Source organism: Myotis brandtii, unplaced genomic scaffold (genome assembly GCF_000412655.1).
Source record: "Myotis brandtii unplaced genomic scaffold, ASM41265v1 scaffold61, whole genome shotgun sequence".
Taxonomy (NCBI): domain Eukaryota; kingdom Metazoa; phylum Chordata; class Mammalia; order Chiroptera; family Vespertilionidae; genus Myotis; species Myotis brandtii.
The window spans coordinates 1,733,676-1,758,875 of NW_005370318.1; the positions used below are offsets into that span (position 1 = coordinate 1,733,676).

Here is a 25,200-nt window from a genome sequence, read left to right on the forward strand (position 1 = left end):
AAGAAGCGAGAAACACCCAACTGGAAAAGCAAAATGAAAAAATAATCCGAAAATATGAAGATAGTGTAAGGAGCCTCTGGGACAGCTTCAAGCGTACCACCATCTGAATTATGGGGGTGCCAGAAGAAGAGAGAGAGCAAGATATTGAAAACCTATTTGAAGAAATAATGACAGAAAACTTCCCCTACCTGGTGAAAGAAATAGACTTACAAGTCCAGGAAGCGCAGAGAACCCCAAACAAAAGGAATCCAAAGAGGACCACACCAAGACATATCATAATTAAAATGCCAAGAGCAAAAGACAAAGAGAGAATCTTAAAAGCAGCAAGAGAAAAAAAGTCAGTTACCTATAAGGGAGTACCCATACGACTGTCAGCTGATTTCTCAACAGAAACTTTGCAGGCCAGAAGGGAGTGGCAAGAAATATTCAAAGTGATGAATGCCAAGAACCTACAACCAAGATTACTTTATCCAGCAAAGCTATCATTCAGAATTGAAGGTCAGATAAAGAGCTTCACAGATAAGGAAAAGCTAAAGGAGTTCATCACCACCAAACCAGTATTATATGAAATGCTGAAAGGTATCCTTTAAGAAGAGGAAGAAGAAGAAAAAGGTAAAGATACAAATTTTGAACAACAAATACACATCTATCAACAAGTAAATCTGAAAATCAAGTGAATAATCTGATGAACAGAATAAACCGGTAAATATAATAGAATCAGGGGCATAGAAAGGGAGTGGACTGACTATTCTTGGGGGGGTAAGGGGTGTGGGGGATGCGGGAAGAGACTGGACAAAAATCGTGCACCTATGGATGAGGACAGTGGGTGGGGAGTGAGGGAGGAGGGTGGGGTGGGAACTGGGTGGAGGGGAGTTATGGGGGGAAAAAAGAGGAACAAATGTAATAATCTGAACAATAAAGATTTAATAAAACAAACAAACAAACAAAAAAAACCAAAAAAAAAAACAAAGACCCTGGACAGAATAAAACAGTAAATTCACATGACAAAGGCCAAATAAAATGCTAAAGTAAGGGCAGGGGGAAGAGGGCCACTGAATGTGAGCTCAGTTATATGGATCACAACTTTACTCCCTTTCGCTGGACATTAAAGATAGAGGTAGCATGAAAAAAATGAAGAGCCAGAGAATAGGAGACAAAGCAAATCAAGTTCTGCCACTAATTAGATGAGTGGCCTTGGGCAAGTCACTTGTCCTTCCTGAGTTTTTTATGTTGGGGGCTGAACTAAAAGACCTTCAAAAACTTCTGTAGCTTTGACCTTCCAGAAATCACTCTATTACCAGGTCATATGTACAAATTTGAGTGTGGGAAATGCTAATGCTGTGATTAAGCAAAGAAGCCTGGGAAAACAAAACAAAACTTCTGTGCTGTGTGACAGAAGTCCTGGGCACAGGGGAAGGGAAAGATAACAGAGAGGAAGAGGAGATTGAAGAAATTAAATGGGGTTCAAGTTAATCTTGGGTAAAAACCAGAAGACATCAGGGAGGCAAAGGAAGGGAGGCTGAAGCAGGATGGTACCAGTCCTGACCTTGCCACTAACTTGCTATGTAGCCGTGGGTATTCGTCACCCTCATTTTCTCACTGGCTGAAAGGACCTCAAGGGCCCTGTAAGTTCTGGCCTCAGCTGCCCCCTCTCCAACCTTACCTCCTGCTTCTTTCCCCCTCAGGGTACTGCTCCAGCCACACTGTCTGCCTTCTAGTTTTTTGTGTGTGTCTCTCCCCGCACCCCCACCTCCCGCCGCCGCCCCCCATTACATACACACTCTTGCCTTGAGGCCTTTTCACCTGCTCTTCTCTCAGCTAGAAATAATCTTCCTCCTCAGAAAAAAGCCAGTGCCTGGCCACTTTTTAACCCTTTACCCCTGCTTATCTTTCTTTGCAACACCTATGAAATGATATAATAACTGATTTACTCATTTTCTGTCTCCCACTAAAACAATTTCCATAAAGGCAGTCTGCTTTGTTCACTACTTTAACACAGCTCCAAGAGTAATAGCGGGCATTTGTTGAATGGATAGATGTATGAACTACTGGTCCCTAAGATCGCTTCCAATTCTAATGCTATGATTTGGGGACTTTTGAAACTGGTATCTCAGAAGTTCAAGCCCAGGTGAGCATAGGCCTAACCTGTTCTTTTGGCTCCAATTCTTGATATTTGCTTTGCTTCAATGATCTTCAGAAATGATCTCCAAATGTAACACACACATCCTAACACTGCTACACACATGCACAAATAGACAAATACATATCACTTAATTCAAGAATCATTATCTTATGTTATGTGTGAAACATAATACACATCACTATTTCCTTAAGCCTGGAATGTTAGGCCTAACAGTTTAGCCCTAACTTTCTTTGATAACTTTAACCCTAACCACACTCCATTCCTGAAATCCTATACTTTGGCTACACTGAACTGTTTACCCTTCTCTAAGACACACGTGCAAGCTTCTGTGCCTTTGTCTTCACTGGGTCTCTTTGCTTGGAAGCTACAGAATACCCTTCACAATTGCCAAATAAATACCTCATCTTTGAAGTCTAACTTAAATATCACCTCTTCTGTGAAGCCTTCCTTGATCTTCCAGGAAGTTAGTGTCCCCCTCTCCTCCATGTTCCCAAAGCACTACACGTTTCCATAATACTCATCATCACTGTCGTCTACTTATTTTACCTGCCTATCTTCCTTGATCAACATGACTTCAAAGGCCTTGACCTTGTGTTTGCCTTCTCCTTACTCCTAAGTAGCTACCCCTGGTGCCAGCACAAATGTTTATCAAATTGGAATGTTTATCAATTAAGAATGCTTCCTAATCTTCATTGGCAGATTTGATCAGGTTGTTAGATCTTCCTTAATATTACCCCGAATAGTTGGTTTCCCTAATATTTTTATCCACTAATATGAACTCCTATGGAACTGAAAGCCTGAGGAAGAGGGGGAGGAGAGGCTGGAAAGAATGAAGAGAAATAGTCTTTGCAGAGCCTTGAATGTCATGCTAAGGGGATTGGATTTATTCTAGAAGTTTTATGAGCAGGAAGTGATAGGAATAAGATCTGTATCTTAAAATCTATGGAGAGAGAAAGGAAGTTATATTTTAGGAATAAAGACTGGAGGTGGGGAGATGAATTAGTTGACAATTAAAATAGTCCAAGAGAGAGATGATTAAGATCTGGCCTGGGGTAGTAACAGTGGGGATGAGAGATGGGCAGAATGTTCAGAGATAAAACCATATAATGAAAAAGCAGTTACCTACTATACCTGAGTAGAACTCTGTGCTCAAAACAAAAACAAACTTCCTCCACAAGTAACTCTGTAACCTCTTTTCATCCAAGATGATCCTGAGAATAATTAGAGGCAGGAAAAAACACCTCCTTGACCAGGGAAGAAGTAAGTCTAGGATTAACAAAAGCCAAACTGCAGGCCAGTGAGCAGAGCTGCAGGAGAGCTCAACATCTTGCTGATGCGCTACCTGCAGAAGCTTTAGCAAAGAAGTCGTGTCTGTACAACTGAGCAGAAAGGTAATTTCCTGGGCTGGGCCTGCTCTAGCTCTCTTTAACATAATAGGCTCTGATCACTTTCAATAGTATATGTTAAAGAAAAGTATCCAAAACTTGGAAGTGAGGCCAAAAATTATTGTGTGACCTTTTAAAGTCATGTTAGAACATTTTAAAATATGTACCTGAGAGTCATCTGACACAACTGGAGTATGGAAGTTTGTTTGACTTACTGTTCACAAATGGTTAAAGACTAAGTGTTTAAAAACTGTAAAGTCAGAGGTTAATGTGTAGAAAACTGAGTTGGTGCAGTTTTTTTAAAAATATATTTTATTGATTTTACAGAGAGGAAGGGAGAGAGATAGAGAGTTAGAAACATCGATGAGAGAGAAACATTGGTCAGCTGCCTCCTGCACACCTCCTACTGGGGATGTGCCCGCAACCAAGGTACATGCCCTTGACCGGAATCGAACCTGGGACCTTTCAGTCCGCAGGCCGACGCTCTATCCACTGAGCCAAACCAGTTACGGCTGGTGCAGTTTTTTAAAGCAGAGAGGATAACACCAAGGGTTCATTTCATTAGGACATTAACCAATGTTGAATCTAATTTAGCAATTTAATTTCAGCAATCCTTTTTCCACCACCAACATAAATCTAGTTTCTGAGCTATTCTCTTTCTGCTGTTTCCCACATTAATGAGTTAAACAAAACTTGAAACATGCTCACCATATGTATAAGAATTACTCCCATCCACAGGCTTGCCTACTTCACAGGAACCAGATGCCAGGAGGCAAGAGAAGCCTGACAGCCAAGCACAGGATGTTAGTGAAGTGGAACAGGTGGTCACTTACGAACAGGGCACCAGACTAAGAGTCAGGAGACCTACCACTAATTCACTGTGCAACCTTAGACATATTTTTTACTGCCCCCTTGCTGGGTCTCAATTTCACAGTTATAAAATGGGAAAGTTGGTCTAGGTCAGTTGGTCAGGGTCCTGGGAACCCTGGAGGTTTAAGGCAGGGACTATCTTTGGTGAGGGTAAGGGGAAAGCTGAAAAGGTTCTAACATCACAGTACTTCCCCACCTCCACTTCAAACAGAGCAGCTGTTTGTTTATTTGTTTGTTTGGTTAATCCTCACACCAGGATATTTCTCCGTTGCTTTTTGGAGAGAGTGGAAGGGAGGGAGGAAGAGAAACAGAGAAACATCGATGTGACTGTCCCCAAGTCCTCCTTGCCTGCCATGTAAGTCACATTCAGTAGTCTTACTATTTGCCCTTTCCCTCTTGATGGAAGTAACCGACCAGGTATTGAACCTGCAACCTAGGATGGGCCCTGACCGGTATCAAACCCTCAACTTTTTGGTGTGTGGGACAACGCTCCAACTGACCAAGCCACCCTTCCGGGGCAGAGAAGCTCTGGTTTTTTTATTTGTTTGTTGTTGTTTTTATTGATGTCAGAGAGAAGAAGGGAGAGGGAGATAGAAACATCAAGGATGAGAGGGGTGTGGCTCAGTGGTTAAGCATCGACCTATGAACCAGGAGGTCACGGTTCGATTCCAGGTCAGGGCACTTGCCCAGGTTGTGAGCTCGATCCCCAGTAGGGGCGTGCAGGAAGGCAGCTGATCAACAATTCTCTCATCATCGATGCTTCTCTCTCCCTTCCTTATTTATTTTTTTTAATTAAGGGAGATAATACATTTAAAGTACCTATTACAATACCTGCACATGGTAGGTGGGCATTCAATAAATGCTACTTCCATCAAGAGGGAAAAGGCAAATAGCATGACTACTAAATGTGACTCACATGACATGTAGGGAGGACTTGGGGACAAACCCCAGCCAGCTGAAGATCAGAGCTACCAGTGGCTCAGAATGGGAATGGGCTGATTTGGAGAGTCTGTTGTGCTCTTCTAAGAGCATCTGGATCCTGTTCCAGCCAAAGCAAATCAAACAGGAGTGCTTATGGAGCGCTTGTTTCTAAAACAAGTTCGGGCTGTGTTATTGACACACGCCACAGGGGAATTGAGAAGGCTGCTGGCAGAGATGTTAAGAAAGCTGACATGCTTTCAGTTCCAATCTTTGCTAGTACATTTGTATGGGTACAACTGACCTTGGCTCCAGAGGAGAAGAAAACCCTGGACTAAGACACAATAAAACCCAGGCTTTGGTGTGAGCTCGACCCTGAGCAGATGACTTCACCTCTTCGGCGTGTTTTTTTTTCCTCCTCCACATAGTAATTCTCTATGTGCCTGCTCTATTATCAATATCCTAATTTTCAGATGATGATACTATAACTCGGAGAGATTAAGTTAGGACTGGCAGGAACTTGAATTCAAGGTCTGCTGTCAAAGCCTGTAGTCTTTCTACTCTGCTGCATTAATAAGGGAATTGAACCAGGTGGACCAAGGTATTTCTCGACCTGAAAACTTATGATCTTAGTGGCCTGAAATTGAGGTTTCAAGAGCATTCTAAATACTCCAGGGCTAGATAAAGCCTGGCTGGTTAAGGAACCTTCTCATATGAATGATACTCTCAACACCAGCAAAAACTAGGTACAAACAATTTGAGAGCCAGAAGAGAGTGGACAGTGGAATTTTAGAAAGCCCTGAAGAGGCCCTTGGAGAATATATCACCTGATGGAGAATATATTATAGATGAAGATATGGAGGCTTCAGAAAGAGAAATAGCTTGACTGGGAACACCCAGAAAGTGGGTAATGGTGCACAAACAAGGTTCTATGCTGCATGGTCTTTCTCACACTTGCTTTCTACTCAGTCTCCAACCTCCTAGGCCAGTGGTTCTCAACCTTCCTAACGCTGTGACCCTTTAATAGAATTCCTCATGTTATGGAGACCCCCAACCATAAAATTATTTTTGTTGCTACTTCATAACTGTAATTTTGCTACTGTTATGAATCGTAATGTAAATATCTGATATGCTATATGTGTTTTCCAATGGTGTTAGGCGACCACTGTGAAAGGATCGTTCGACCTCCAAAGGGGTCGCGACCCGCAGGTTGAGAACCGCTGTCCTAGGCTATTCTCATCTTCTCTTTTTAAAACAAAAAATATATTTTATTGATTTTTTACAGAGAGGAAGGGAGAGGGATAGAGAGTTAGAAACATCGATGAGAAACATTGATCAGCTGCCTCCTGCACACCCCCTACTGGGGATGTGCCCACAACCAAGGTACATGCCCTTGACCGGAATCGAACCTGGGACCCTTCAGTCCGCAGGCCGACGCTCTATCCACTGAGCCAAACCGGTTAGGGCTCATCTTCTCTTTGATATTTCTTTTCCAAATGTTGGATGACAGGCATTCATTGCTCCAGCAGCAGACTCCCAGACACTTCCAACACCTTCTCTTTGTAGATAAGGGCTCTTTCTTTGTAACTGTTCCTAGTGTGGCTTCAGCAGGACTGAGGCTAAGGCTTCTCCTTTGGCCTCCTCTTGACTTTTTTTTTTCCTTTTAACTCTTTGATGCCTTTGAACCACAGACCAATATGCCTTTAATATATTTTTATTGATTTCAGAGAGGAAGGGAGAGGGAGAGAGATAGAAACATCAATGATGAGAGAGAATCATTGATTAGCTGCCTCCTGCACACCCCTGACTGGGAATCGAGCCCACAACCCCGGCATGTGCCCTTAGCCAGAATCAAACCTGGGACCCTTCAGTCTGCAGGCCAACACTCCATCCACTGAGCTAAACCAGCCAGGGCCCAATATGCCTTTAAAGGCACAGAACTGGAAGGAACATCAGCAATTATAGATCAACTTTCTACCTCATTCCCTCTTTATAGAGCTAAGGAAACTGTGGCCCAAAGATATCAAATGCTGTCCTAAGGTTGAGTTAGTAGAACAGGATTAAAAGCCTGGATTGTAATACCTTTTACTACAATCTCACAATGAACACATGGTATCAGAATGTACTTCAATTACCAGCAGTTGAACAACAATCCAGGCCAGGCATTTTTTTCATTATCTCCTATTAGCATCACAATAACCATATAGGCATTATTGTCCCCATTTTGCAGATGAGAAGACTACAGCTCAGAGAGATTAGTCACACAGGAAATAAACGCCAGAGCAAGGACTCAAACCTTTGGCTTTAAGGCCTCCTCTCTTTCCCCAGTATCATATGGCCTAAGGCAGTGGTCGGCAAACCGTGGCTCTCGAGCCACATGCGGCTCTTTGGCCCCTTGAGTGTGGCTCTTCCACAAAATACCACGTGCGATCGCGCACGTACAGTGCGATTGAAACTTCGTGGCCCATGCGCAGAAGTCAGTTTTCGGAAAGGAGATAGACGAAACAAGTATACAAGACGAGTATGGATGGGAGAGTTGGAAGGGGTCAACCTCAGCGAACGTACCTCAATCAGATTGAGGACATTTTTAGCAAAGGCCAGTTTAGGAGTACCCTAATTAAGTTAATAACAATGCACCTACCTATATAGTTTAAGTTTAAAAAATTTGGCTCTCAAAAGAAATTTCAATCGTTGTACTGTTGATATTTGGCTCTGTTGACTAATGAGTTTGCCGACCACTGGCCTAAGGTTTTAAAAACTATATGCAATGGTGGGAAAGACACAGTTAATTAATCTCCCAAAAGGTCTGTTATACTATAGGTAACTTTTATCTCTTGGCCTATGCACTTATTACCATAACTCTTGACTGATATGCCAATTGGGAAAATGGAGAGGGCGATGAGAGTAAGGGAGGTCGGTGGAGACTCAAATAATACAAAAGGACAGATAATTCAAAAGAAGCAATTTTTGCTTTTGTGTTAACATGGTATTCTGTAGGATAGTTTTGTTTTATTTTTCTACATTTGCCCATCATAAGTCCCTTTTATTCATGTCTTAGTCCTCTCAGGGTTCAACACTTTGGGCTCAGGACCCTGCTTTTCTGCCACGGCCAACATCCTCAGAACTGCCCTCTGATTGATTTGACCTATAGAATCTATCAGTACCTCTTCTGTCTGGCCTGATGCTCCAGTAGGACAGAAAAATCCTCTTTAGTTTTAATGAAAACTGGGGGAGGAAGGAGGGAGACACAGGGCCCAAGGAGGCCCAGAGCCCTTTGCACACCATTCCTTCCCCGTAAGTGAGCTGAGTCTTATTGCTTTTCTGTGACAGCAACCCTCAAGAAAGCCAGCTGAGAAACAAAGTAATAAAATGCGGGCAAAATTCCTGGGTGAGGAGAGAACCAGGGCAGCTGTTTTTTATATGAGCTACTCTGTCAGCCTCCCTCAGATTTTCTCCACTGAATTCTCTTGGGGCCATAGGATGATTACACTAGCAGACAATGAACCTCCTGCTTTATTAAGCTACAAGGTCCACTTTGGGCAGACATTCATCCCCACACCTTGAAGGATGATGAGGCACTGCCACTACTCCCAGACCTTCTGACTCTGTCCAGGTCCCTGTCACGATAGTCACTAACATTAATAGTCCTTTAGATTTATATATAGCAGTTATTTGAAATGTGCCTTATACAGTAGGCTGGGTAAAAGCTGCTCATTGTTTATAGATAAGAAAACTAAAGGCCACAAATATGTACCCAGTAAGCTCAGGCATTGCTCAGAGCTCTTGCTACTTCAATGTTACCCTATGAGATCCAAAGATAAGTCTTATTTCTCCCCTCCCTCCCCCAAATGTTCCCAAGTGACCTTTATGTCACAAAAAAATTGCCAAATACTACTTTTACTACATACTATTTAAATGGGAAAAAGGCAAACTCACAAATTATGTACCTCAAAAAGTTAATTATTCTACTTTGAGGCTCTACACATCAGATAGCACCAGTTCCCAAGACTGAATCAGTGAATTCTAAACTCTCTTACATTAATCTTTCACATTAGGTGGGGTATACATACACCAAAGGAGCTTCTGAGTCATGTCACCTGCTCAGGCAAAGGCTTAGATTTTCTATACTCTTGTGTGGTTTTCCCCAGTCCACTCTTTTTTTTTCCCCCCAGTCCACTCTTAATCAATCAGCTAGTCTCTGAAAACCACAGCCTATAATTTTATATATGTGTGCTACCACCGTGAACACAAAAACCACTAAGCCTTATTTCTTTAATGGAGTCAAATCTCTCCTTTGAATCTTAGCCATTAACAGGCAACAGAAGTATTCTGCAAGGCCTCCAGAACCATCTGGAAGCCTCTGAAGCTGTGAGGTGGGCTGCTGTCTCCTCCAGCCATGTACCAGGCACAATCTCCTCAAAAGCCTGGGGAGACTGGCTTCCCATGTGTCACCTGACTTGCTGCTGCACTGCCTCCATCTCCTACACAGAGCTCAGGCCTGCCCAGTGCTGACCGGCAGGCAGGATCCAGGCTGCCCAGCACTATGCGTCTAGCCCTAGCCCACTCCTTGTTGGTAATGCATACACTACAGACCACTGTCTTCCCCACTGTTGCTGAGTGAGGCTCTCTCTGAGGCTCTATATACTTCTTCAGCGACATCAAGAGCAAACTGCCAGCCCACAGGTAAGTCCAGCTGAAGAAAAGTTCATTTGGACTGCACAGTACCTTAAAAAATTTAATTAAGCCTTAAGAAACTAAAAAAAAAAAAAGAGCAAACTAAACCCAAAGCAAGCTAAAGTTAGAAAATAATAAAGATTAAAATAAGAAATCAATAGCCCTGACTAATATGGCTCAATTGTTTGGGTGTTGTCCCATGCACCAAAAGGTTGCCGGTTCAATTCCCAGTCAAGGCATAGGCCAGGGTTTTGAGCTCGATCCCTGGTAGGGGACATGAAGGAGGCAGCCAATAGATGTTTTTTCACTCTCATATCAATGTTTTACTCGCTCCCTCTCCCTTCTTGTCTCTCTCTCTCTCAAAAAAAAAAAATCTTTTTTTTTAAAGAAATAGAATAAAAAATGAAACCAAAAGTTGGTTATTTGAGATCAACAAAATTAACAAGCCTTTAGCAAAACTGGCCAAGAAAAAGAGAGAAGGTACAAATTACCAAAACCAGGAATGAAAAAGTGATCATTATTGACCTTACAGAAGCTAAAAGGATTATAAGGAAATACTGGGAACAACTTTAAGACAAGAAATTAGGAAGTTTAGACAAAACAAACATATTATGAGAAAGATACAAATGATTTAAAGTGACGCAAAATGAAATAGAAATCTAAGTACACCTAAAACAAGTAAACAAATTATTGAATTAGTAATTAAGAGAAAGCTACTGACCAATATCTCTTATGAATATAGATAAAAATCTGCAACAAAATATTAGCAAACCAAGTCCAACACCATATAAAAATAAAAAGGATTATACACTATGATCAAGTGGAATTTATTCTAGGAATATAAGGTTGTTTTAATATCAAAAAATCAATGTATTGCCATGTTAGTACAATAAAGGACAAAAACCACACAACAAAATCCAACATCCATACATAATAAAACCTCTCAATAAACTAGGAATAGAAGGGAACTTAGCCTGATAAAAGTTATATACAAAAAAACCTACAGCTAACACCATACTTAATGGGGAAAGACTGAATACTTCTCCCTAAAATTGGAGAAGTGTCTGTTTTCACCAATTATATCCAAGATTGTACTGGAGGTCCTAGCTGGTACAATCAGGCAGAGGGATTTTTTTTGTTTTTAATGGACATCAAGAGTATGTCATTCTACTCAAAACTCTCCAGTGACTTCCTATTTCACTCAATATAAAACCCTACACGGTCTGGGTCCTTGTCTAACCTTGTGACTTCTCCATAATCCACTCATACGTACAGCCTTGCTTACTTCATCTCTAGCCACACTGACCCCTTTTATCAAACACAATAAGCACACTCCTGTTTCAGGGCCTCTGAACTTGCTGAACTCTATGCCTGAAATGTTATTCCCCAAGATATACAGTATATCTTACTACTTCAGTTACTGCATATTTTTGCACATATTTTATTTTCTCACAGAAGCCTTCTTTCATCACACGGCCCCTCCCTATCCCCTTATCCAACTTTATTTTTCTTCATAGTATTCATTTATCTATTTTCCTTCACTAGAATGTAAACTACAAGAGGGAAGAATATTTTCTTCACTGCTACATTTCAAACACTTAAAACTGCCTGGCACATGGTAGACATTCAAATACTCACTAACTGACTGAATGTCTTTAAAAAGAAAATGTTATATAGGAGAATGAAAAAAAAGGGGGGTGGGGGAAAGAACGACTAGCCCAAGAGGCTGAAAAGGACCAGGGTTTTGGATCACAGAGAATGAGCGAACATAGGACAGCAGAAAAACTTGGTTTTCTGAAGCCAGAGTCTTCTGGATTCTAAGCTTATCTCTTCCAATCATGGTCTATTGTGTCCCTCTCTAAATCTCAGTAATTTATAAAATCACCACCTAACTCCTAAGTTGCTATGAAAATGAAATCAATTTATGTATAGCACATAATAGACATTATAATTAACATTTTCTGATACCTCTGGCCTTCAAGAGCAACCTAAAATTACCTTAAAAATTACCACTTACTGAAGCACAGATATGTCCGTAGGGCTGTTGCCCCTAAATTAAATGGCCTCCATACTCATTTTAGCTTCTTTCTTATCATTCTTCTTTCACCTCCTCCCTTACTGTTGGTTCTCAGCTCTCACCACTAGCTACTGTCAGTAGAGCAGCTCCTCCCTGCTTTTTTATATGCTGCTTTTAATTTTATGGGGGTATAGAAACCAAACTGCTAAACTTGTTACAATAACATGTAATAATAAGAATAAATTAGTGCTGTGCAAGGGCTTAAGGATGAAAATGACTTGCTTCCTCCTTGTTCTTTAGTCAGGCTCTACAAAACTGAGGATGTTAGATAAATACGCTACTATATGGATATCAGTATTTTATATATTTTTTTAATGCGGAATCATTCAAATTTTAAAATTGTCAATGGTGGAACTTCTTCGCAGGGTAGTTATTATAAGAACAATAAGATCCAAACGTGGGCCCTGGCTGCTGTGGCTCAGTTGCAACAAAAGGTTGCTAGTTCCTAGGTCAGGCACATGCCTAGGTTGCCTGGGAGGTGTGGGGGAGTGAGCAGGAGGCAGCCAATAGATGCTGCACTCTCACATTGATGTTTCTCTCTTCTCCCTTCCTCTCTCTCTAAAAATCAATAAACTAGTCTTTAAAACAAACAAATAAAGATCCAAAGTTGGCAACCAGGACATGAAAAAGCCAGAAGCTATAAAACTTTAGATTAACCAAGCAAAAAGAGGTGGCAAACAAGAGTCTGGGGATTCAGAATAGGAAGGAAGGTTGGCCAACCAAGAGCACCAGGTAGGGGACAGACCCCTCTGTGCACCCTCAGGCAGACAGAGGGAAGAAGAGAATGTCCATTGTTACATGGTATTAAGAAAGTGGCCCCCATCACTGGCCAAGGGTGAGAAAGAGATGGTGGGGAAACATGACCTCTGATAAGTTATGAGGCCACATGTGTAAGTGCCTTTCTCACTAGCAGTTGCGGGTGGGAAAGGCGGTGCCTGGAACCTACAGCCAAAATAGGAATAGCCTTCCTCTTCTGAGATGACAGTAGGGAACAAGGCAACATATTAGTAGAACTAGTGGTTGAGTGCAAACACATGCTGGGAATGAGCTCTTGAAAACGGCTTTAATATCTGTGCCGGCAGTGGCCTTGGAGCCAGGCTGTGTGAGTGCATTTAAACCTGCATTCGGCAACCAACATGCTGCAAATCATGGCTGCTGATGCTGCCTGGCTCTGTCTCTGTGCCCTGAGATCCCTTCCCTTCTGAAAAGATTGAGCTTTGGGAAGGGCCTGCAGAAGGACAGAAGGACATGGGAAAAGATTTACAGTACAAATTTCCAAAGGAAACCCCGCCCTTTTACTTTTGGGAAACGGAATGACAAATAGGTCAGGGACTGAGATGTCAGGGACACTTAAGTTTTCTTCAGGGACACTTAGGTTTTCTTTTTACTTTCTCTCATTTCGGTCATGCTGCTTTACAATTTACAAAGCTTTCCAACTTCCATTTCTCATTTGATTCTCTATAACATCCTCCTTGGTTACTGTACACACAATAGACATGTGAGGTGTGGGGAGCACTCCAATTTTACAAATAGGATAATGGATATTGTCCAAAGGCAGATATTGAGAGAGAAGATAAAAACCCACGATTCTCAGCTCCAACCCAGCTCTCCAGATTCCTGTCTGTTCTGGTCCAAGTGTTTATAGAACCCAATGTGTAACAGGTGTTTTCTTCTGTATTTAGCCTAGGCCTCTGCCTGCTTGAAGGGTTCTTCTTATCATTTTTAGCCTCTTATCCCCTCACTAGCAATGCCATTGCTCAGAAGGCACCCCCAACTGCTACCTGCCCTGCTGGGCCCCTCAAATAACTGGACCTCCTTTCTGAATCTCTAAGGAGGTCTGTCTTCTTGAACTTTTAAGAAAAATCAGTATTCCAGGGAGATTAGCAACGCAAAGAAAGCCTGCCAAGTCAGGGAGAACAATGCTATTTACAGTTAGGCTGACCTAGGTTCTAACATCAGCTTTGCCCAGGTATGAACCCTAGGCAAATTATTTTAGCTGCCTGAGCCTCCATTCCCTCATCTATAAAATAGGGTTTTGTCTAGAGTAAATAAGATCCATAACACAATTGGTTCTTAAGATGTTGATTTCCCGCCCTGACCAGTGTGGCGGTCGTCCCATGCACAGCATGGTTGCTGGTTCAAATCCTGGGAAGGGCACATGCCCAGGTTTCGGGCTCGATCCTTGGTAGGGGGCATGCAGAAGGCAACCGATTGATGTTTCTCTCTCATTATCGATGTTTCTCTCTCCCTTCTTCTCTCTAAAAATCAATAAAAATCTTTAAAAAATAGATTGATTTCCCTTCCCATCTCATTATCTGCTGTCTTCCCTCTAAGCTCCCCCTGACTTCCCCTTCACACAGCTCTACTCGATCACTCCACCCTCACCACTGTTCATGATCACATTTTGCAGGACTGATAAAACTACAGGATTTTCTAAAGCGGACTTATGGGCTTGGTAGGGCACAGTCAAGACTGGAATCAGGAAAGTCTCTAAGGGCTATAGGGTCATGTTAAGAGAGCTTGTGGGAACTGCCAGGCTCAGAGCTGCAGCACAAAGCAGCTGGTGGAAGCCAGAAAGCATTGAACCTGCTTTGCCTTATTCATGGGAAAAGACCATCTCATGACAACTCCAGTAAAGCAAGTTCAGTTTTCCTCTCAATACAGGAGGCTGCCTATGTCAATCTCTTAGACATGGAATAGAAGAGTAATCACCTATAAGTTATCTGTAGTAAGGGTAAAAATAAGCCCCAAACTAGTTACTCTCTGTACCTTAGCCCAAGCTTGCCAGTTTGCCTCACTCACTGAGGCTGAACTCAGTCTGCGATTACAGGATCAGCACCAGCTGCCTCTGGGAACAGGGCTCACCTATAACAGAGAGGGAATTCAGTCAGGGTCCCGCTCAGAATTTAGGTATGTGCAGGCATTCAAAGTCCCTGCCCTCACCCTGGTTGGTGTGGCTCAGTTGGTAGGAGCAGCGTCCAGTACCCCAAAGAGTCTTGGGTTCGATTCCAAGTTGGGGCATATACCTAGGTTTGATCCACAGCCCTGGTTAGTGGGGCCTGTGCAGAAGGCAACTGATGGATGTCTCTCTCTCTCTCTCTCTCTCTCTCTCTCTCTCTCTCACACACACACACACACACACACACACACACACTCTGAAAAATCAATGAAAATGTCCTTGGGTAAGGATTAAAAATATAAAATAAACAAAGTCCCTGCCCTCACATGTCTTGCATCCTAGCAAAAGATAGGTTAATAATTAAATATATCATTGCAGGTCATGATAAGTGCGATTTAAAAAAAAAAAAAAGCAGAGTAAAGGAAGAAAGAATGAGAATGAAGTCTATTTTTAAAAAATTTATCTTTACTGCTGAAAGTATTACAGATGTCCTCTTTTTCCCCCATTGACCCCTTCCACCTATCCCCAGGCCTTCACTGCACTATTGTCTGAGTACATGGGTTATGCATATATGCATATAAATGCTTTGGTTAATCTCTTCCCGCACCACCGCCCCCTTCCCTCTACAATTCATCAGTCTGTTCCATGCTTCCAGTATCTCTGGACCTATTTTGTCATCAGTTTATTTTGTTCATTAGATTCCACATATAGTGACATGATCATGTGATATTGTCTTTTTCTGACTGGTTTATTTTGCTTAGCATAAAAACCTCCAGGTCCCTCCAAGCTGTTAATGAGGTCTATTTTAGGTAAAATGGTCAGGAAAGGCTTCTTCAAGAATTGACTACTAGACAGAGACCTGAATAAGTATGGGGTAAGATCTGCAAAGCTCTAAGGGAAGAGTGTTTTAGAGAGGAGGGAAATAACAAGTGCAAAGGCCCTGAGGCAATAGGCAAAAATAAGTTGATTCTGCTTAAGGAGCAAGTAAGTCAATAAGTCAATATAGCTAGAATGCAGTGATGGGAAGAATGACATACTAGATACACATGGAGAAATTACTCATTCTCCTTATTTTACGTATGAGAAAACTGAGCCTCAGAGGTTAGGTGACTTGTCCAATATCAAAGGATGTCAGTGGCAGAACTGGGAATGGAACTTGGGTCTTTGGAACAACTCTAACTCTATCTCACTCCTGCGCCAGGTTTAGATAACCTAGGACAGAGCTGGGACAAACTTTTAAGTACTCTGAGATTACTTAGATAAGTTTCAGATTTCTCTGATCATCCCCTCCTCTGCTGGGTGAGGATGGCTGAAGAACAGAGAAACCCTATATATTATCTGGAATGTGGAATAAACATGACTTTGGGATAAGGAGAATAGGAGCACATGCCAGGCATTGTTGTAAACCCTTTGTTTGTATTACAACAATTTTGTAAGGTTGGTGTGTTGTTATATTTCCCATTTTACTAATGGGAAAATGGAGGTACAGAGACATTAAATAAATGTGCCCAGGTTACAAAGCCAATACTAGTAGATGATAGAGTTGGGACATGAACCCAGGAAATCCAGCGTCTAAGGCTTGGCCTTCTAACCACACACTATGCCAATTCTCAAAAGCAGAAGTCAGGAAACATGTTCTCTAGTCCTAGCTGACATGGCTCAAAGACCCCATTTATACCCAAGCCTGAGATCGTCTCCATTTACTTGCAGTCCAGGCTTTTTACTGAATACCAGCTGAATGACTCCTGAGTCCTTCAGCCAGGTGGTTCCAGAGACTTCTCTAATTCTGTAGCTACTGTAATCACAAGCTATGATGATAACCACAAAAATAGCCATTTCATAGCCACTAACATTTAACACACATTTTGAAATTAGACTAGGTACTAGGCTAAGCACCTTACATGTACTATCTTATTTCAGAGAGGGGAAAAAGAATTGTTCTAAGACACAGGTAGAGGGATCTGTGAGGGACTCCAGGCTTGAAAAAAAGAACACATGGAACTGAAGAATCTCTGTAAGCCAGGGTAAAGGAACTGGGACAGAGGCATTAGGGGATTGGTGGTAAGGGCATAGACTATTAGCACCTTCAATTCAACATGTCAATAGACTGAACTCATCTCCTGTTTCCCACCTCCATGATTCAGCAAGTAGAATAACTATTCTCCAAGTATTAGACTCCAAATGTTCATGTTCTCCACCTCCTCCTTCCCTCCTTCCCCATTCTCACAATTGTGAAATCCTTGTGGGTTTTTTTGCTCTAAGAGCTCTACATCCACACTGTTCTTCATTATTCCCTACTGTGTCAACTTCCTCTTCGTTCAGGATCTCATTACCTCTTGCCTGCACAGCTAGAGTATTTCTTAAAATGTGCTGACATTATAAAGATAGACTGTTATAGTAGCCTCTTCCCTGGTCCTTATTTCACTAGTCTCCCTTCACTTCTCCTGTTCCAATCCATTGGGCACACACTGTCAGACTAATGTTCCTAATGCTACTCTCCTGCTCAAAAAAAAAAAAAAAAAAGGGGGGGTCATAGTCCCAACCACCTCAGACTCAGTCCATAGGTATGCCATGACCTAGTCAACATCTGCCTTATGTCTACCTTGGGCCTTCCAAGCTCTCATACATTTTTTGTCCATGCCATTGCCTCACCTGGAATACTTGTTTTCAGGCATTGTTTGGTGCGCTTTGTACATGTACTATGTACTTTGTACGTATTCAAATCCTTAATCTTCAAAGCCTAGAAAATCAATGAAGTTATCCTAAACCCATTCTCGCCACTTTCTGTCATGTTCTTGAAACATCTCTGACTGTGGCTCTGGCCTCACCATTAGCTAAGGCCTCAGAACTATAGTCCCCCTGTTCCTTCTTGCTTATAAAAATTTGTACTGCTTCCAAAGAATGGAAACCTAGTCAGTTAGGATTTCTATTCTCATTCCTGTTACTCTGATTTTACACTGGAGCTATCTCTTAACAAAAGACCTGGATTCTAATCTGAGCCTCAGATTCCTCAGCTACAAAATAGGGATATAATTCCCATCCTGCCTATAACAGAGGGATTATGTGAGAATCAATGTGGTAATAGAAAAGGGGGAAAGTTAGGATGGAAGACTCCCAGCCAGATCTTTATTTAACAGCTCTTTCTGTCAGCTGCAATACACTGAGAATGAGAACAGTCCTTATTCTTGGGCTCCTTGCAGTTCAGGGTGAGTTTGTGTCAACTTCCTGCAAAGAACTACTAACAATATTAGGCAGATCTAACAGTTCAGAGTGCCATAAAAGTGGAGAAAGAAATGTCTGACTGGATGTGGCCTCAGAAGCTTCATAGAAGGAATAAGGACTTACTTAAGCCAGGTCTTGATGCAAGGTAATAGAAAGGCTTGGGCTACTCTGCACCAAGCACTGAACTAGGCATTATGCTATTAGCCCTGATGATACTCTATGAAGCAGGGGATGGCATGTCCATTTTATAGCAAAGGTAACTGAAGATGGGTAAGGCTATTTGTCATTCAAGGTCAAACAGCTAGTAAGTAGCAGAGCCAGGATTTGAACCTAGGTCTGCTTTACTTTACTTGAAAGCCTATGTGCTTTACTTACTTACTTCATGGTCTGCCTTACTTCATTATGTAGCAACATGAAAGGAAAAACAGATAAAGTCCTTTTTACCTCAAAATCCAATTATTTGAATGGGGGGAGGAGGGAAAGGAGGTTTACTGCTGCTATGTCTTCCCCATAAGACTGATCTTATGGCAGATTTAGGGTCTTATTAACTGGAATAGTCCACGTATCTGGCAGAGAGCCTGCCAGGTATGAGACACTAAGTATTTGAGGAACATGTGAATGAATAAATGAATGAATAAACACCTGCCCCAGCACCTTGGTTCTGAGGTCTAAAAGTAAAGTCCAATATCTCAAGCTCCATGTTCTGACTCTCAGCCCCAGTACCTATAATATCAGTATTTACTAATCTGTTAGCTAAAGGTACGCTTTTCTCATTCTTGTTTTCAGGAGTTGGGGAGAAGCAAGGAGAGGAAGGGATAAGAAGGAAAGATGGGCAGTTAACAGAGAAAAGAGAGGGGGCCCAGCTGGAGTGGCTCAGTTGGTTGAGTGTCATCCTGTGCACTGAAAGGTTGCCAGTTCAATTCCTAGTCAAGGTACATACCTGGGGTTGCAGGTTCGAACCCTGGTTGGGGCATGTATGGAAGCAGAACCGACTGATGTTCTCTCTCACAATGATATTCCTCTGCCTCTCTCCTTCTCGTTCTCTCTCTCCTTCTCCCCCCTCCCCACCTTCCTCCACGGATGTCCTCGGGTAAGGGTTTTAAAAAAGAGAGAGAGAAAGGGAGAGGAAAGTGGTGAAATCAGAAAAAGTAAAGGAGACAAAAAGGAAGAGGATGCCTAGGCAGGATTGAAATGTCTGAAGCCTAGACTTTGGGAAAGATTTATTTTTCCTTCTTGTTCCAGAACCAAGGATTTTTTTTATTTTTTCAAAGCAGCACTAGGAATTCCTCATCATAAATTTTAAATGAAGGGAACTTACTTGTCTAAACCTCAGACTAAATCAGTAGGCAGAAATAAAGTAAAGCTCCTCAGGGCTCCAATCCTCAGTTCTCACCACTGTCCTGCCCGAGCCCACCCCTCGCCTGGTTTAGGCTGAAGCCTGCAGAAGTCAGAAGACATAAAGGTTCTTCCACTATTCCTCTGCTTCTTCTACAAGGGTAACTCCAGGCTAATAAGCCCTGGAAGTCTAACCGGCCTGTGGATAAAGGGATACGGACAACCCTTCCCCACAGCACCATGCCATAAAAATGTATTGAACCATAAAAGGAAAGTGTTTCTCCTTTTCTGCTGAATTCCTCAAATGTGTGTAAATGAACTAGGATGAAGATGTAGATGGAGGAATCAAGGTCCCTTTTCAGAACTCTCTAGAGCAGTGGTTCTCAACCTTCCTAATGCCGCGACCCTTTAATACAGTTCCTCATGTTGTGGTGACCCCCAACCATAAAATTATTTTCGTTGCTACTTCATAACTGTAATGTTGCTACTGTTATGAATCGTAATGTAAATATCTGATATGCAGGATGGTCTTAGGCGACCGCTGTGAAAGGGTCGTTCGACTGCCAAAGGGGTCACGACCCACAGGTTGAGAACCACTGCTCTAGATCCTAGGTCCTAGTACAGATCAACCCTCTTTAGGTCTCATCTGCATATTGTACACACGTACTTTTCCTTCTTACTAAATCAGTGGAGAGAACATTGGGCTAAGAATCAGAAAACCTAAAGGCTATTTTCAGATTTACCTCCAATTCACCACGTAACCCTGAACAAATCATTTCACCTTCCTGGACCTTCGTTTCCATAACTGTAAAATGAGGGTAATAGAACCTACTCTTTTGAAGGATCTGCTGATGGGTCAAACAGGTTTGATAAAACTATTTGGTTTGATATGAACAGTACAAGAAGTAATGATGGGATTGTCTCTTTTTAAAAAGGTGGTAGCTGTACCATCTTTCAGTTAAAGGGATCTGCTCTGAGTGGAAGAATTAAGAAAAGCTGTGGTAGACACAGTGTCACTATCTGTACCTCCAAGACAGTCAGGCATTAAACTATGACTAAAAAAGCTCAAGAACTACATACACACAAATCCCAGCAGGTCCAAGTAAAGAAAAAATTGCTCAGGGAAAGTAACAGAAAAGTAGTAATGACCAATTTAGTGCTGAAGAGCTCAGGCTCTAGAATCAGACACCTGGGTTTGAATCCCAGCTTTGTCTCTACTAGCTTTGTGACCTTAGGCAAGGTACTTACCTTCTGTGCCTCAGTTTCCTTTATTTGCTTAAAATGGGTCCTGCGTCACAAATTTGTTATTGGGAGAAATAAATGAGAAAGCATAGGGAAGCCCTTAGCTCAGGGCCTGGCAAAAGTGACTCAATGACAGGAACTGTTATTCCATTTAAGTACCACAAAAGTATGAATAAGAAGCAATAAAAAGGAATAGGAAAAAGGAAAGAAATGTACATTTGCCCTTCCTATTATGTATCATACCCTATGCCCAAAGTCTTAATTATTCTCATTTATTCCTAATAACTTTTTGAGGTCAGTACAATTATCCCCATCTTACAGGAGGAAACTGAGTCTTGGAAATAAAGCAACTTGTCTAGAATCACTCAGCTAAGATAACTTACTGGAACCCAGAAATGATTCCAAAGACTGTGTTTTTTCTATTATATACATTGCACTTTCTCATGCTCAAAAATAAAGGAGTCCATGCATATCAAAGCAGGCACCAATAATAAAGTTTTAGGAAATGGACCAAATTCTCCCATTGTGTAGTTGATGAAGCAACTGCCAGTTTTGCATGCCTGGGAAAAAGATGGGCAGGGATAGAATACAAGTGTACCTTCAAGTTCCAGTGTTGCAGGACTTGACTTACCAGGCTCTCCCCAAGTGGCTCTCAGCTCATTGTTGCAGTAAGAGAAGAGCTGGGCTTTTACAGAACTGGATACTATGCCCTTAAGGACAAAATATTCTAAGACAATCTAACAAACAGTCAAGAAGTCATGAGAGGTACCTGGGCTAAACCTGATCAAAACACCTTATACTGGAAGGGACTACGATGCTAGAACACCTTTGCAAGAATCAGCATGAACTGTGTCCTTGAGTATGAATACTGTCTCTATTTCTGGGAAGCACTTTACTATGTCCCCGATGACTACAAGTTAGCCTGGAAAAAGCACTCCTTCCCATGGACCAGGCTATTATTTTGGAGCACTGCATAAAAAAAATAATAGGGCAGGTTCTACAGGAATATATGGAAACCAGGAATCTACAACTGGTGACTAGAGGGAAGAAGCCAGGAAGTGAATTAAGAGAAAATATTGGGAAGAACTGGGGTCTGGATATCAAAGGCTTTTGTTAGGTGAGGAACCAAGCAAAAGGCCTGGGAAAAGAGAAAGAGTGCTTCAGGGGGCTAAGGAGAGATTCTGACAAAAGAAGTCATCTCCTCTATGTGTAAAGCAAATTTTTAAAAAATAGCATGTCCCTATAGAACCCTTGCTGTTTAGAGTAGAGCTATCTCCAGTGCCTGCAGGATAACTGACTGGAAGAGGTGCTGCTGAAGTGGTATCTTCCTCAGGAGAAGGGAAGGAAGATGGAAGCTGGCTCTATCGGCCTCTCAGGTGGCAACCAAGGCAGGCGTGAGCAGCCACAGGACATAATCAAAGCGTAATAGCTCCAAGGCTCAATCAGGCAGGGCTCACCTACAGGTGGCTTCAGACTGACTTCTATTGCAACCAGCACCTGAAGATGTACAACTGCCCGCATCCATCAAGGAGTACAAGACTGAACATAGAGCAAATAGCCCTTGTCCCAAGAGCCACACTTGCCAATCTATTTGTTAGTTCTGTTCCAGCTGACCCTAACCTCAAAGCTTTAACCACCTTAACCTTTATGAGGCCTGCTTTCCCCAGTCTTGACCAAACTCCATTGTCTTGCAGTCCTACCACACTCCTCCCACTCACAAGGATACCTGACCTTGCCTCTTGTGACTGGCTCTATTGTGTGGTTGCCTGTGCCCTGGTATAAGAAACCAACTGGTTGTGTTACCATGGGGATTAAAAATATGACAACATAATAAAAATGCAGCCAGTCACAAAATGGCTCAGTAAAACCCTCCTCTACTCCCCAAGAAAGACAGGTCTCAGGATACCAGCATATCACAAAAGGAAGCCCTGAAGGGCAGCTGACTTCTTAATGACAAGAGACATTAGGACTCTTGAGCCCAATCCATGTTCATGTCTGAGAACATTATGCATGCCATAAGTAGATGAAACTCAATCCAGGCAGTCTCTAGGCTGCCTGGAGGAATATCCAGAGAATATAACAGATGTGCAAGACAATAATTCTTGTCTCTGCATTTTCTGAGCAGCGAACAGCATTTCTCCTTCCTCAGCTAAAACTGTCTCCAATTTCTCCCTCCTCCTTCCCTAGAAGAGCCAACCCACAGGAATCATCAAGGGAGGCACAAGTAATTACTGTTTTCTTTTCTCCATGCTAATGAGACAGTTGGATGGTTTCCCTTCCCCCTCCTGAGTTGGGAGCAAGAATCTAAGCCTTTATCATCTATAACCAACACACCAAAGCTTGGGCCAGATAGTGCTCTGCAAACTGAACTGTGTAGAAGACTGCTTTCTGTCCCTGGTGAGACCAGAGCTGTAAGAGGCCCCACCACTTTACAGAAGGGGTGGTAAGACCAAAGTGGGGAGAGGATCTCTTCAAAGTCATAAAAGAAAAGCAGTGGCAGGGCCAGAATCAGTCTGCTTACTCCCAGTCAGGGCACTTCCCACATCATCCAGACTTCTGACAGTAGAGAATGACTTTGGAAGTATCCTCAATGTGGAACATGGAGCTCCAAGTTTCAAGTTCACATATCGTTTTTTGAATAGGTACTTAAAAAGCAAAGACAATGCAGCTCTGGTTGACGGCTCACTTTGTTGGAGCGTCATCCCCTGCATCAAAAGGTGGTGGGGAATTGCCCTAGGGGAGAATCAAGATGGCGGCATAGGTAAACACCGGAGACTGCTGCCGCAAACAACCACTTCAAAAATACAACTAAAAGATGGAACGGACATCACCCAGAACCACAGGAAGGCTGGCTGAGGAGAGACTCTTCAACTAGAAGGAAAAATAACAGCACACCGAGGCTCAGAGGAGGCGCAGTGTGGAAAAAACTCAGGTGCGGAGGTGCGCGCGCAAAGCGGGCTGGTGGCTGAGAGCGCGGTTGTCGTTTTCGGTCAGGGGGGAGTCTCAGACTCTGAGCTCCAGATACGGGCGAATCGCTGGGGACTCGGACCCAAACGGGAGAAGCGGGAGTGTCTGGCATCAGTTGGAAGGCAGCTTTCCCTCCGAGGTTTGCAGCGGTTCCGGGGGTTCTGAGAAGCAGAGCCTCTGGGAACAGGACTGAGGGCACCATAACGGCTCCCTCCGCCCGCCCTGTTGAGCCCGCCCCGCCCAAGCCCTGCGCAGAGCCATTTGCCGGATCGCCTCAGGCAAAGGCTAGATTAGCACCTCCCCAGAGGACAGAAGTTTTCCGCGGCAGACACAGCTGATTCACACAGCCAGTCGGCCTGGTGGTCAAATCCCTCTAGTATTAACTACAACAATCAAGGCTCAACTAGAACAAGACTGCGCACAAAGACCACTAGGGGGTGCACCAAGAAAGCATAAAAAATGCGGAGACAAAAAAACATGACAGAAATGGAGGATATAGAGCTAAAAAACGCAATTTTGAGGGCTTGCAATAAACTTCTGGAGAGCCTCACGAAAACTAATGAGACCCTCGATGCTATGATAAAGAAACAACTAGAAATTAAGCATACACGGTCTGAAATAAAGAATATTACACCCAATAGCAGACCAGAGGAGCGCAAGAATCAAGCCAAAGATTTGAAATGCGAAGAAGCAAAAAACACCCAACCGGAAAAGCAAAATGAAAAAAGAATCCGAAAATACGAAGATAGTGTAAGGAGCCTCTGGGACAGCTTCAAGCGTACCAACATCAGAATAATAGGGGTGCCAGAAGATGAGAGACAGCAAGATATTGAAAACCTATTTGAAGAAATAATGGCAGAAAACTTCCCCCACCTGGTGAAAGAAATGGACTTACAGGTCCAAGAAGCGCAGAGAACCCCAAACAAAAGGAATCCAAAGAGGACCACACCAAGACACATCATAATTAAAATGCCAAGAGCAAAAGACAAAGAGAGAATCTTAAAAGCAGCAAGAGAAAGAGACTCAATTACCTACAAGGGAATACCCATACGACTGTCAGCTGATTTCTCAACAGAAACTTGGCAGGCCAGAAGGGAATGGCAAGAAATATTCAAAGTGCTGAATACCAAGAACCTACAACCAAGAATACTTTATCCAGCAAAGCTATCATTCAGAATTGAAGGTCAGATAAAGAGCTTCACAGATAAGGAAAAGCTAAAGGAGTTCATCACCACTAAACCAGTATTATACGAAATGCTGAAAGGTATCCTTTAAGAGGAGGAAGAAGAAAAAGGTAAAGATACAAATTGTGAACAACAAACATGCATCTATCAACAAGTGAATCTAAGAATCAAGTGAATAAATAATCTGATGTACAGAATGAACTGGTGATTATAATGAATCAGGGACATAGAAAGGGAATGGACTGACTATTCTTGGGGGGGAAAGGGGAATGGGAGATGCGGGA

At 42.5% G+C, this 25,200-nt stretch overlaps 1 protein-coding gene across 2 annotated transcripts in view; it reads right to left on the reverse strand.

Annotated features, from left to right (window-relative positions):
- RALY (RALY heterogeneous nuclear ribonucleoprotein) overlaps positions 1-14,932 on the reverse strand; it is a 51,018-nt gene extending 36,086 nt beyond the window's left edge. Inside the window, exon 1 of one of the 2 annotated variants that reach the window (XM_014550712.1) lies at positions 14,870-14,932. The gene's annotated coding sequence lies outside the window, so the exon portion shown is untranslated. Of the gene's footprint in view, positions 1-14,836 lie in introns of both variants that reach the window. The other variant, XM_014550711.1, reaches the window with a different exon arrangement.
- Positions 14,933-25,200: the final 10,268 nt, after the last annotated feature.